This window comes from Manis javanica, chromosome 15 (assembly GCF_040802235.1).
Source record: "Manis javanica isolate MJ-LG chromosome 15, MJ_LKY, whole genome shotgun sequence".
Taxonomy (NCBI): Eukaryota; Metazoa; Chordata; class Mammalia; order Pholidota; family Manidae; genus Manis; species Manis javanica.
The window spans coordinates 70,494,407-70,506,711 of NC_133170.1; the positions used below are offsets into that span (position 1 = coordinate 70,494,407).

Genomic DNA, 12,305 nt, shown 5'->3' on the forward strand with positions numbered 1-12,305 from the left:
AAAGTCCTCCCCACATCCCGAGTAATAGCTGAACCCATAGGGCATTTCCTCCTGCTCTTTTTTGATACACAATTTTTTCCTTTGTAAAAACTTTACCCCCAAAATGGCACCGTGGATCCCCAACTTGTATTAATCTCAACAGTACACCTCAGACATCTTTCTCATTCAGAATGCACATGCAAAGCCCTTTGCTGTAAGGCGAGGACAGTATTCTTTGGAAAGCCATGTGAGAATCCCCTTAGACATCCCTCTTGCTAGATGCGGGTTGTTTCTGAGTGTTCGCTGCCACAGGCCATGTCCTAATAAGCACCCCTTCTTGCACTATGCTTTTTAGTACATTTATTAGTAGGAGGACTGGAATTGGAGTAGAGTTCAGAGGCATGTAGAATTCCCTTATGGTAATAAGCACCCCGCACCTACCATCACAGGATGTGGCCAATATTACTGTTTTGCAAAGTATTAGGACAAAACATGGCTTCTTATTTGCAGATTTTACCTTCCTTTTGTCACGAGTGACTTTAGGCTTCTTTTTCTCTGTTCTTTCCAATTGCTATTTGTATTTCTTCTTGAATGTTCATTTCTCTGCCTGGTTTTCTGTTTGGTTGTTTTTATTGATTTACAGAAGCTCTTCCTATGCGAAGGATACAAATCCATCTGTTAAAATGTTGCAAATATTTTTCTCTCCAGCTGTCACATCTTATCTAACCTCATAGGTAGGTCTGTTAGAATTCAGAAGTGTGTAGTTTTTATGTAGTCAAATTCGGAGATTTTTTTCCTTTCACAGCTCCAGGCTTTGTGCCTTTTCCATCCACAGAGAGTGCAAGGAGGTGTGTGGAAGATGTAAGTCCAGCCTTTTAGCTGAGTCCAAGGAGCTCCTGCCCACTGATCCTGCCTCACACACACTCCCCATCAGCTATTTGAAGCTCCCGCCTTCACACGGACAAATTGGAGCCAGGGCTGAGCCTAGACACTTGAGAACCCAGACCGGACTGGCCCTCAGCCCCGAGAGGAGGAACAGAGCCTGTCTCCCTCCCTAGGCCTCTTGGATGACCTATTTGCACAACCTGTTTATTTTCCTTGCAAACACACAGCAGAGCCACATCAAGCACCAGCCAGGAGGGAACCCGTACAGCTGACTCTTTTGGGCCTCAGTTTCCTCCTCTAAGAAATGAGGCCAGTCAGAGTGTCCCACTCGCCAGGCTAGAGGTAGGTCACAGGAGATGCTGAACATTACAAGTAAACCATGGTGCCAGGCACAAAGCCAGCGCCCAGGTGACCCCCATCCGCCTACCTTTTCTAAAAAGCAGGCAAAAACACCCTGCCTTGTGGTGGTCCCAGCACAGAACCCTGCCTGGGTCCACTGACCAGTCATGTGGCTTTGGTCAAATGGGTGTATCCCTCTGTGCCTCGGTTTCTCCATCTGTAAAACAGGCATCATAATGGCCTCACAGAACCAGTGAGATATGCAGGAAAGCAAGATGTCAACAGCTGTCGGGGCCTGGAAGATGATCGAGCCCAGCCTCTGAATTTCAGAAAGGGAAACTGAGGCATAAGAGGGGCAGACTCTGCCTAGGGTTAGACAGCCGAGATGTGGGCTTTACCCCAGTTCTGTAGGCAAGCTGGGCCAAGAGGCGGGGAATGGGGCTCATGCTGTTTCCTCTCCTGGACCCCCACCTCTCAGACCCCAAACCTGTCCCTGAGAACCAGGAGCCCAGCCATACCTTCCCTGACTTCAGTGCCAGGCTCAAGGCCTATGGTTATGGGTCATGCCTTGTGGAGTAACTTGACGAGAAAGCCGAGGTCCCTGCCCTGGCAGGAGGTTGGGGACAGTGACAGCTGTTTATCTGGTACGTGTGAGAGGGTGACCAGAAACGGTGAGAAGAGAGGAGCTATCAGATGGGTGGTGGGCTCTGGCCTGCTCTGAGGGCTGAGGGGCTTCCTGGAGAAGGCAGCACCCAAGCTGAGGGCTGTATAGGAAGATGAGGAGGGGATAGCCAGGTACAATGAGAGAAAGGGGGCCCCAGGAGGAGGGCATGGTCAGGGCAAAGGCCTGGAAACTCACAGGTGAGGGGAGGAATAGCTGTAGACGGTGGGCACATGCGGGCCGGTGAGGTTGCACGGAGTCGGGCTCAGGGGCCCGGCTCCAGACAGGGTGGCAGGGACTGGTGTCCGTGCCACTATCAGCAGCCCTCAACACATAGCCAGGGAATGGCCTGCGATCCCCTGTGCCACCCCCCAGTCTTGGCCCCTGCTGTGCCCTCTTCCTGACCACCCACTCCAGCCTGGAGAGTTTTAGGCCCAGCCCCCAGGACCCGAAGGAGACCATGCCACCTTCCTGGGTTTTCCCCACACCCTTGACTAAAACCCAAACTCCTTAGTGTGGCAAGGTGCTGACAGCCCAGAATGCCCTTCCCCAACTTCTGGAAGGTACTGGGAAGCAGACGAAGGTTCTTAGAAGGGTGGGCCAACCAGGGATAGGTCCCCGACAGCCTTAGGCCTCAGTCTCCCCATCTGAATAATGGGGTGACTCCTGCTGCCTCTTGCTTAAGGGTGCTGGGGGGCCCGGAGAAGGGGGTTGCCCCAGGGTGCCCAGGGTGGTTGGACAGTGCTTGTGGGGCCCATTGGGGAGGCACCCCATGTTTGCACAGGCCGCCCGGATATATGGTGGGACAGGTGTCGGCTCCCCCCTGCCTCTGACCCACAGATTTGGAGGGAATGCGACGGAATGCTGAAGATCTGAAAGGCCAGCCAGGGGACTCGAGGCGTGGCAGCACAAGAGAAATGCCGAAAAGGTGCTCCTCATATTTATTCAGCAAATGAACTTAAACATCTAAAGAATTTTGAGTAGGGGGTTCAACACATGATCAACACACAATCATTATCTGACCTTGAGTCTAGCCCTAGGGCATGATGCTCCGCAAGGATACCAAAACCATGTGAGGGTGGTCACGAGCTGTAGGAACTGTTTTGGCTTTAATCATTCTGTTTTTGATCACACATCAAGAGTTGTAGGAAAAACAATCAAGTCATATGTATTTGTATATTTGATTTCTATATGACTTGATTTATGAATTAATTCCATTAATCCCACAGACAGGCCCCAAGGGCCCTCAGTCAGGAGCTTTGGGCATCTGGCCAAGGTTGGAAGGGCCACCCTCAGTGGGTGGCACCAGCCTGGGGGCGGACAGCACAGGGTAGGTGGGGTGGGGCTGGTGGTGGCCCGGGGGACAGAGGTTTGCTGTGGTTGAGCTCAGTCCAGGGCCGGGGCCTCAGCCTGGGCTTGGGGCTCCTTCCATCCCCTCAGCTGCCACCCCTGGCACTCAGCTCCTCCTGGCCTGGCCTGGCTCTGTCCCCGTGGGCCTGGGCCCCATTCATTCCCATCACTGGCCCTAAGACGTCGGTGCTTGGAGAAGGGCCCCACCACCAATGCTCCTGTCCACCGCCCCACATCCAGGGCAACAGGGGGCTTCTCCTCACCCACACCGGGTGGGCGAGCTTCCAACTGTCCCACAAATCTGACCCCAGTCCACCGGCTCAGCGCCCCCACCGCCAGCCCGTCCCCCTATGATGACACTTCCCCTCAGTAGCCCAGCTCGGCGGCCACAGGGATCATGTCCCTCTCCTGCTCAGATCCCTGCCATGGCTCCTCGGTGCCTACAGCGCCAAGGCCCTCACCCTGACCTCAGCTCCTCCCACCTCCTCCTCAGGGTTCCGGCCTCCTGGGCCTCCCAGGTCTGTGAATACCCCCGCAGCCCCCCACCCAGAGTGCCGTCCCCCTTTGCCCATTGACTTGGCTCACCCCACCGTTCATCCCCGAGTCACTGCCCCAGGGAGCCACCCCAGTGAGGTCGGGGTCCGGTGGGATGCGTTCAGAGCCCCTTCTGGGTCCCTACCTGCTGCCCAGGCAGTGGCAGACGTGACGCTGGGGTTCCAGTCATTCTGAGTCCCCACCCAGCTCTCCGGGGCCACTGGCTCCCCAGGACAAGCTGGGGTGGAGGGACAGGGACAGAGCACCATCGGGTCCCCTCCCGTCCTTGCCTTACAGCTTCAAGAGCCAAGAGGTCAGGACTGGGGCACAGCCAGGGGTACAGCTGCTTCAGCTCCTGTGTCCTGCCAACCTCTGGGGAGGGCGATGAGCCCCCGTTCCATACCTAGGGAAACCCCCCAACCCAGGCCAACCAGCAGGCTCCATAGAAACCTCCCTTCCAGAAGCCAGGAAGAACGACCCCCAGGCTGCGGTGGGGGGGGGCAATGGTCCTAAGGAGCGAGTACAAGTCGTGGTCAGGCCCCTCCACCGGGGGGCTGAACAGACCAAGAGGACCACCAGCTCCATGGGGCTGCAATATGGTTGGCGTGGGGGTCTGCCTCGGGTGATGAGGGCTCTCTCTCCTGCCAGGGCTTCTGGAAAGGAGGGAGGAGCCAAGAGGTGGGGGGTCTTTTCACACCGTCAGAGAAGGCACCACTTTGAGACAAATGAAGATGGGTGTCAGGTGTGTGGCCCTAAAGTATTAGACCCATTACATTCTCTGCGGACAGCTGTGCCTGCCACACCTACCGGGTTGGTCTTCGAGAAGCTTCCACCACCATCCCCAGGTTCTGTTGGAAGTCTGTCCCTGGCATTAGTTTTCCCAACCAGAAATGGGGTGATCTCCCCCACAGGACGGTCCCAGCCTGCAGCACACAGTAGGTGTGGCTTGGGTGGAAGGAGGATGCAGCAGGTGGGTAGGTAGGCCTCTGGCTCCTGCCTGCCCAGCCCCATGGTGGGCAGGCAGCCAGAGGAAAACAAAGGCCACAGTCAGGCTGCTGGGGTAGGCAGGTTGTGGGCTGCCCTAGAGGGGCCCCTGGCACCAGCCACTGGCTGCCTGACCCCATGTCAGGGCCCTGTGGGGTGCACCCAGGCCTCAGGGCTGGGCAGAGCTGGTGGCCAGTGGGGGCACCCAAGGGCAGCTCCGCCCAGTGATAGCCCCATGCCAGGCCTCCCCAGGGAGGACAATGGTGGCTTGTGGGTGCCAGAAGGGCCTCCTGGCAGGTGTGAACCCCAGGGTGGACTGGGCCCCAGGGAAGAGCTTTCTGAACCTGTTTCTTCATCTGTCCTCTGAGTGTCATCACTCAGGCATAAGGACATGCCAGCCAAACACATGGATGGAAAGAGCCACATTGGGAGGGCAGGACTGTGCCCTATGCCCAGCACTAAACTTGGTACACAGTTGGTGCTCAGTATTTGCATGGCCCATGCATGGATCTTTGCCTCCCTCCGGTGGGTGTGTTGAGGGCCACCCCAAACGCTGACCTGAGTCTGTTGTTTAGACCCTCAGCACTGGTGGGCAGGGGTGCTGGCTGCCCCAAGCCTCAGCCCCAGCCTGGTCTTTGAGAAATCCTCTCTTCTGGTGGAAGCCAGAGCAGGCACTGACCTGTGGGGTCAGGGTTGGGCCACAGAGAAGGGCTGGGGGCTTAGGAGGCTTTCCCTCCAGGGACCCCAGCCTGTCAGTGAGAAGAAGTGGGGTGGATGCAGGCAGTGGCTGTGAGCACCTACTCTGTGCTCAGGACTGTGCCCTTCCATTTTCCTGATGGAGAAACTGAGGCCCAGATTGGAGCAAGAATTTGCTCAAGGTCACAGTGAGGCTGGAGGGATGAGGGGTTCCAACGCAGACCTCCAGATCCCCACCTGCCTCCCTAAGCCCACTATCTACAGGGGCTTCTCTGGGCGAGGGTTGGCTGACTTCAGGTGTAGCAGAAGGGCTTGTGGCTCTATCAGGAACCCCCTGAGCCCTGTGCCTCTCCTTGGGGTCTTCTCCCCTCAGCCATCTGCCCAGGACCCCCACTCTTCTTCTTTTTTTAAAAAAAAATTTTTATTAACGTATGATTGATACATACTCTTATGAAGGTTTCACATGAAAAAACAATCTGGTTACTACATTTACCCGTATTATGAAGTCCCCACCCATACCCCAGTGCAGTCACTGTCCATCGGTACAACAAGATGCCACAGATCCACTATGTGCCTTCTCTGTGCTACTCTGTTCTCCCTGTGATCCCCCACACCACGTGTACTGAACATAATACCCCTCAGTCCCCTTCTCCGTCCCTCCCCACCCACCCTCCCACACCCCTCCCCTTTGGTAACCACTAGTCCCTTCTTAGAGTCTCTGAGTCGGCTGCCATATTTTTACTTCGGTTCTGCTTCATTGTTTTACTCCACAAATGAGGGAAATCATTTGGCACTTGTCTTTCTCCGCCTGGTTTATTTCACTGAGCATAATGTCCTCCAGCTCCATCCGTGTTGATGCAAATGGTAGGATTTGTTTCTTTCTTATGGCTGAACAGTATTCCATTGCATATATGTACCACCTCTTCTTTATCCATTCATCTACTGATGGACGCTTAGGTTGCTTCCGTATCTTGGCTATTGTAAATAGTGCTGCGGTAAACATAGGGGTGCATATGTCTTTTTGAATCTGAAAAGTTGTATTCTTTGGGTAAATTCCCAGGAGTGCTATTTCCAGGCCCCCACTCTTTTTTCAGCCCTCCACCTGGGACAGGCTGGCATCTGGCACAGAGCTGGGGAGACCCACAAGCTCCCGGTGGGGGTGGAAGGGCATTCCAGGCAGAGGGCACAGCAGGGAGAAGGGCCTGGAACAGGGAGTGTGCCTGGCAGGGTCCTGAACAAGGAGGTGTCCCCGGAGACCTGAGCCCCTAGGGCCAGGGGGGATGGTGGCCTCTCTCCAGGCCTGGAAGAGACTGTGGCTTTGTGGGAACACAGGGGACACAGGAACACATGAAAGGTGGTGCTATTTTCCTAAGTAATTGTTGTTATTCCTTCAGCAGGGTCTACGGTTTACGGAAGCTGAGGGGCCCTGGCAGCGGGGGTACCTATGCACCTACGTAGAGACAGGGACAACTGTGAATGACAAGTTCTGTCCAAACTCAGGTGTAGATGAGGAAACTGAGGCCCAGAAAGGAACAGGCATCCAGCTAGTCAGATGCTTAGCGTGGGCTCCACACGGAGCTCTCAGACTCTGAAACCGAGCCGGCCACGGTCGCCCTGCAGGCAGAAGGGCCCAGATCCCTCCGGGCTAGGGATGCGCTCTCACAACACCCAGCACCGGGCCCTCAAGACACCACCCGGCAGGCCGCAGAGGCCACGCGGGCTGCCACGCGAACCTGAGGATCAGATGCCACAACGCCCCCTCCCCGCCCCGCGCGGCCTCCTGCGCGGGGAGAGCTCCGTCTCCCTCTGTGCTGCGGGAAGTGGGGGCGATGGCGGAGGCGGCGGAGGGCGACGTGGGGCCGGCGATCTTGGACGCGGGCGCTGCTCCCCCACCTCCCCCCAGGTCTGCATTCCCAGGGTTCCTGGGAAAGGAGCATCTGCAGAAAACAGCCCAGCCCCGAACAGCCTTGTGGAAGGGGTCCTCCAGTGGGGCTTGTGGTGTGCTCTGCCGGGCGGACCGCACCCCCGTGGCAGCATGCGGCATCAGGCCCTCTTCAGCCTGCAAAGGCACCTGTCACCCCGAGTGTTCCCCAGGTGTAGAATGGGTCCAGTCCCCTCTTTACTGATGGGGGACCTGGGGCTGCCCGGAGCCTCCCACGCTTCCTCAGGGAGGCCCAACCCTTAAGCCCCAGCTGGGCACTGGCTGCTGCAGCTCGCCTTCTGATCTTTGAAGTGCATATGGTGAGGGTTACTTGTTCCAGGGTGAATGCAAAAGGGTGCCCAGTGCCACACAGACTGGTGCAGGGACTCTCAGCAAGCAGAGCAGAGCCGCTGGTGGGGGAAGTCTCTTGTGTCCGTTATGCAGCTCTGGGGGCAGGAGGAGGCCTGGGAGGAGGGTGGGCATCTACTGTGGGCAGCCCTCAGCCTCCATGCTGTAACTGCCGGAGTTACTGCTGGGGAGGTGGGCCGTGGAGGAGGGGTTCCCTGTGTTTGACAGGCAGTTTGATCCAGTCTCTGTTTCCCAGCTGGGCAGAGGGAGGTTCAGAGAGGGTGCTGGCTTCTAGAGGCCAGTCAGCTCAGGCGGGCCCCATGAGGCCAGAAGCGAGGTCCCCCAGGGGCAGGAAGCTGGGGCATGGCCTGAGGGGCAGAAGGCTCACCTGTGCCCTGGGCCACCTTCGGGCTGTCAGTCTTTCCTCACAGCCCCAGGACTCCGTGTAGGGATGGGTCCCTAAAACCTGCCCCCTCACTCCTGAGCGGGCCTCTTTGTGGTCACACCCACCCTCGGCCTCTCCCCCCTCGTGTCCCCAGTGTCTCCATCTCCAGGGATTTGTCAAGACTGTGCTGTAGGGAGATCCATACGGTGGGCAACCCACCCAGAAGCCTTTGCCACTGAGCCTGATTCCCTGGAAATGCAGCTGAGTCATGGCCCTATCAGCAGTTTGTTCTTTTCGTTATTACCCGATGAGCTTTTGAAGAACAAGGCTTACCAACCACAGCTTACATCAAGGTTTCCTGAGAACTTAAGAAATTAAATTTAGAAAATATACCATTTCCTGGTGCCAATTTTGTACACACTCTTCCAGACAGCAGACACAGAGGGACACTGCCCTGTTTTCGTCAGGTCAGGAGGATATTGGTGTCACCCCAGCCACAGGCATTACAGGACAGTAGACTGAAAATAGAAATACCATTTGACCCAGGAATTCCACTCCTAGGAATTTACCCAAAGGAAGCAAGATCTCAGATGCAGAAAGACATATGCACCCCTATGTTTACTGCAGCACTATTTACAATACCCAAGATACAGAAGCAATCTAAGTGACCATCAGTAGATGAATGGATAAAGAAGATGTGGTACATATACACAATGGAACACTACTCAGCCATAAGAAACAAATCCTACCATTTGCAACAACATGGATGGAGCTGGAGGATAATATGCTCAGTGAAATAAGCCAGGGGGAGAAAGACAAGTACCAAATGACTTCACTCATTTGTGGAGTATAAGAACAAAGCAAAATCTGAAGGAACAAAACAGTGGCAGACTCACAGAACCTAAGAATGGACTAGTAGTTACCAAAAGAAAGGGGCTGGTGGATGGGAAGGGAGGGAGAACGGAATTAAGGGGTATTATTATTAGCACACATAATATAGGGTGGCACAGGGAAGGCAGTATAGCAGAGCGAAGACAAGTAGTGGTGACTATAGCATCTTACCATGCTGATGGACAGTGACTGCAATGGGGTATGTGGGGGGGACTTGACAATAGGGAAGAATGTAGTAACCACAGTATTGCTCATGTGAAACCTGAGCATAAGATTGTGTATCAATGATACCTTAATAAAAAAAAAAAGAAAAAACTGTCCAACCTTCAAAGAGATAATAGTAAACATTTTGCTCGTAACTAGAAAGCTCCAAAATACAAGGGGCAAACTGAAATAATTGAAAAGAGACCCCTCAGTAATAGTGGATGACTTCAGTATTCAATTTTCAACAGGGGATAGAATCTGTTATTTCTTGGTTCTGTGCGGTGGGCAGAGTAGGGGCTGTGACCCATATTTATGCTTCGGGGCACTGAATTTAGATTCACTTGCCCAGAATCACATACTGAGGGGTGATGGATGTGAGGGAGGAGATACAGATGGTTCCCTGGGACAGAGAGCCCTGCACGCTTGGACATGAGACCATGCCCTGGGCACCTAGACCAAGCCTCTCCTCGCGCCCTTCCCCACATCCTTCTATCGCAGGGCTGCCGCGGGGGGACAGCTGGTGCCCTGAGGAGGGGCCTGGCCTGAGAATGGCTCAAATTCTGATCCAACACCCGACTCCAGGTTTCAATTCCTGACCCCAAAATGCAGTGCCCTTCCTCCAAATGAACACCTCCTGATGGATGGGGAGGGGGTCCAAACAGACATCCCTCCCCCCATTACCTGCCCCGCCTAGCATTTGATTCTAACAACTGCCTTGCTGTGACCTCCCAGTGGTCAGGTGACCACCCTGAATGACCCCGAGTCTGCCAGACTCCCAACTGCCTCAGAAGCCAGGACATTCCAAACCAACTGCCCACATGACAGTTTCCCTGAGGATTAGCTTCCTCTTCAACTGACCACCACGGAGGATGAGCAGTGACTGTTACTTACCTGGGGGAGGGTCTGCCCGGCTAGTGTTCCTGCAGCTTAAGGAAAGAGGTCCACAAGCCCCTGGGGTCTCACTGACTACAGATCCAACCACAAGAGGCCCGGCTGGGAGTGGGCGGCGGGCAGAGCCCTGAGTGGGAGCCCTGCCTACTCCTTCCCACCAAGGTGCAAGCCTGCTGGGCAACTACAGTCATTACTCTTGAATCTGCTCAGTGACTTTCTGCTTACAGAATCTCCTCGTTAATGGAGCATGCCTGTCCCAGAAGGAACAAGAGTCTCTGCCTCCCGGAGTGCTCCAGCTCTCCCTGGTGTCCAGCCCTATGAATCACCAAAGCCCAGTGCAACATGGACTCATGTTCCCGGAGCCCATCTCCAGGGCCAGATGCTCAGGATTCCTTATGTCCTCCCTGCTCGGTGGCTGGGATGGGAGAAGGGCTTGGGTCCCGATCGATCACAGCTCTGCCCATTTATCCTTCTCAGTGTGGGCTTCCCTTCTTCCCCAGGTGTAGGAGGTCTGTTCTTCAGTCTTCAGGTCATGGTCAGGGTGAGCTGTATTGGCCGTAATTCCTTCCCTGGTGTGTACTTTGTGGGGAGTTTCCACCTTGCCTTCCTACTCTGTAAATGCGTTTTTTACTTCTGTGGTTGTAGCATTAGTGATTGACCAGGTAAATTATCCACACATGGAAAAAACATACAGCTTAGCATTTTTGTCTTAAGGGTGAGGCGCTGACTAAACTAGAATAATCATTCTTGAATCCGCTTAGACCAATGAATTTATACAGTACCTTCAACTGATTTGTTCCTGGTAGATAGTCTCCTGCCTTGCCAGATGCAAGTTGTTCTCTTCCAGAGGTGGAGGCGGTTAGTACACCTCCTAAGCCTCTCAGAAATGTATTTTTTCATATTCTGGAGACAAGATCCTGGAAAAAGCATTACAGTAGAGAGAGCATTCCTATGGTGTCAGAAGACCATAGTAAAACAAGTGAGAAGTTACTCGTAGTCCAAACTTTCCATCCCATTCATCAGTTGCCCGGGAGCCACCTGACTGGGAATGAACTTCAGGAAGATCTTGCAGCTTGATGTGTACTTAAAACTCCCGACAGAGTAAAAACAGACCCAGCCACTATGGGGAACAATATGGGAGATTCCTCAGAATATTAAGAAAACTACCATTTGATCCGGCAATTCCACTTTTGGGTAGATACCCAAGAGCACTGGAATCTGCATCTCACAATGACCCCTGCCCTCCCACGCACACTGCAGCGCTAGTCACAGTCGCCAAACATGGGGACAATCTAAGTGTCCAGGGACAGAGAAATGGATACAGAAAATGTGGTATATATCTACAACGGGATATTATTTGGCCTTAAAAAAGGAGAAGAGAGAAATTACATGTAGATTGTTGATCGGTTCTTCGGAGTCCTCCACATACTCGAAATAGTGTTCAGTGGTATTGACAGGAAGGCCTTGGGAAGGAAAAAGCAGAGTCAGGCCAGAGGCGAGAACCCGGGCCCCACAGCTCACGAGAGGGTGAGGCCCGACCACAGGCTGAGCTCCGTCCCCAGCTCTGCATCCCTGCCGGGCTTCAGTCGCCTCGCCCCTGCCATGTGGAGTAGGTCTCTGATCTCCAGGCCAGTCCCAGCCCTCAGATTCCATAAGGGACAACGAAGGAAGGCCCGTGTCCCTCTGTCCCCCAAGAGGCCGTCACTGTGGCCCTGAGTCTCTGGGGCTGAAGTGGCCTCCCACCCTTCTTCCCTCCCCTGCTGCCTTCCTTCCCCACCTCTGCTGATTGGCGCTCATTTCCTTGCTCCTTGTCAGCCTCCACAGGCCATATTGCCGTAGAATGAGGTCACACTGGAGGAAACCCCGCGATGCACCCCACCTTCTCCAGTTCATCCTACATGGGGAGCGCCTGTAGGGTGTGCTGGGCCTGTGGGAGACCCCACATATCTAGTGACTGTCTTGTGTCTGGAATGACCCTAGGTTCTTGATGGACATTTAAACCTCGTAACCCCAAATATTTTTTGAAAATGAAACACAAGATTGGAGGTAAAGGACCTTGTCCAAATAGCCCTAGTCTGTGTGTGAACAACAGGTGTCCTATAGCCAACGTGGTGGCGCAGGCACAGGTGCTGGGCCCCGGAAAGACCCGGAGAGAGGGGCCTCTGGAGGCCTGAGGGAAGCTTACGGGAGTGGGGGTATGGCCGGGGTCTGGGGCAGGGCGGTACTGTGTGGCCAGA

At 54.6% G+C, this 12,305-nt stretch overlaps 1 long non-coding RNA gene across 1 annotated transcript; it reads right to left on the bottom strand.

The window, feature by feature from the left end:
- Window positions 1-383: 383 nt before the first annotated feature.
- Window positions 384-11,533, bottom strand: LOC140846596 (uncharacterized). The gene is made up of 3 exons (XR_012125837.1): window positions 11,458-11,533; window positions 10,851-10,985; window positions 384-631 (listed from the first exon to the last, which is right to left on the bottom strand). It is a non-coding gene; the product is annotated as an uncharacterized lncRNA (long non-coding RNA).
- Window positions 11,534-12,305: the final 772 nt, after the last annotated feature.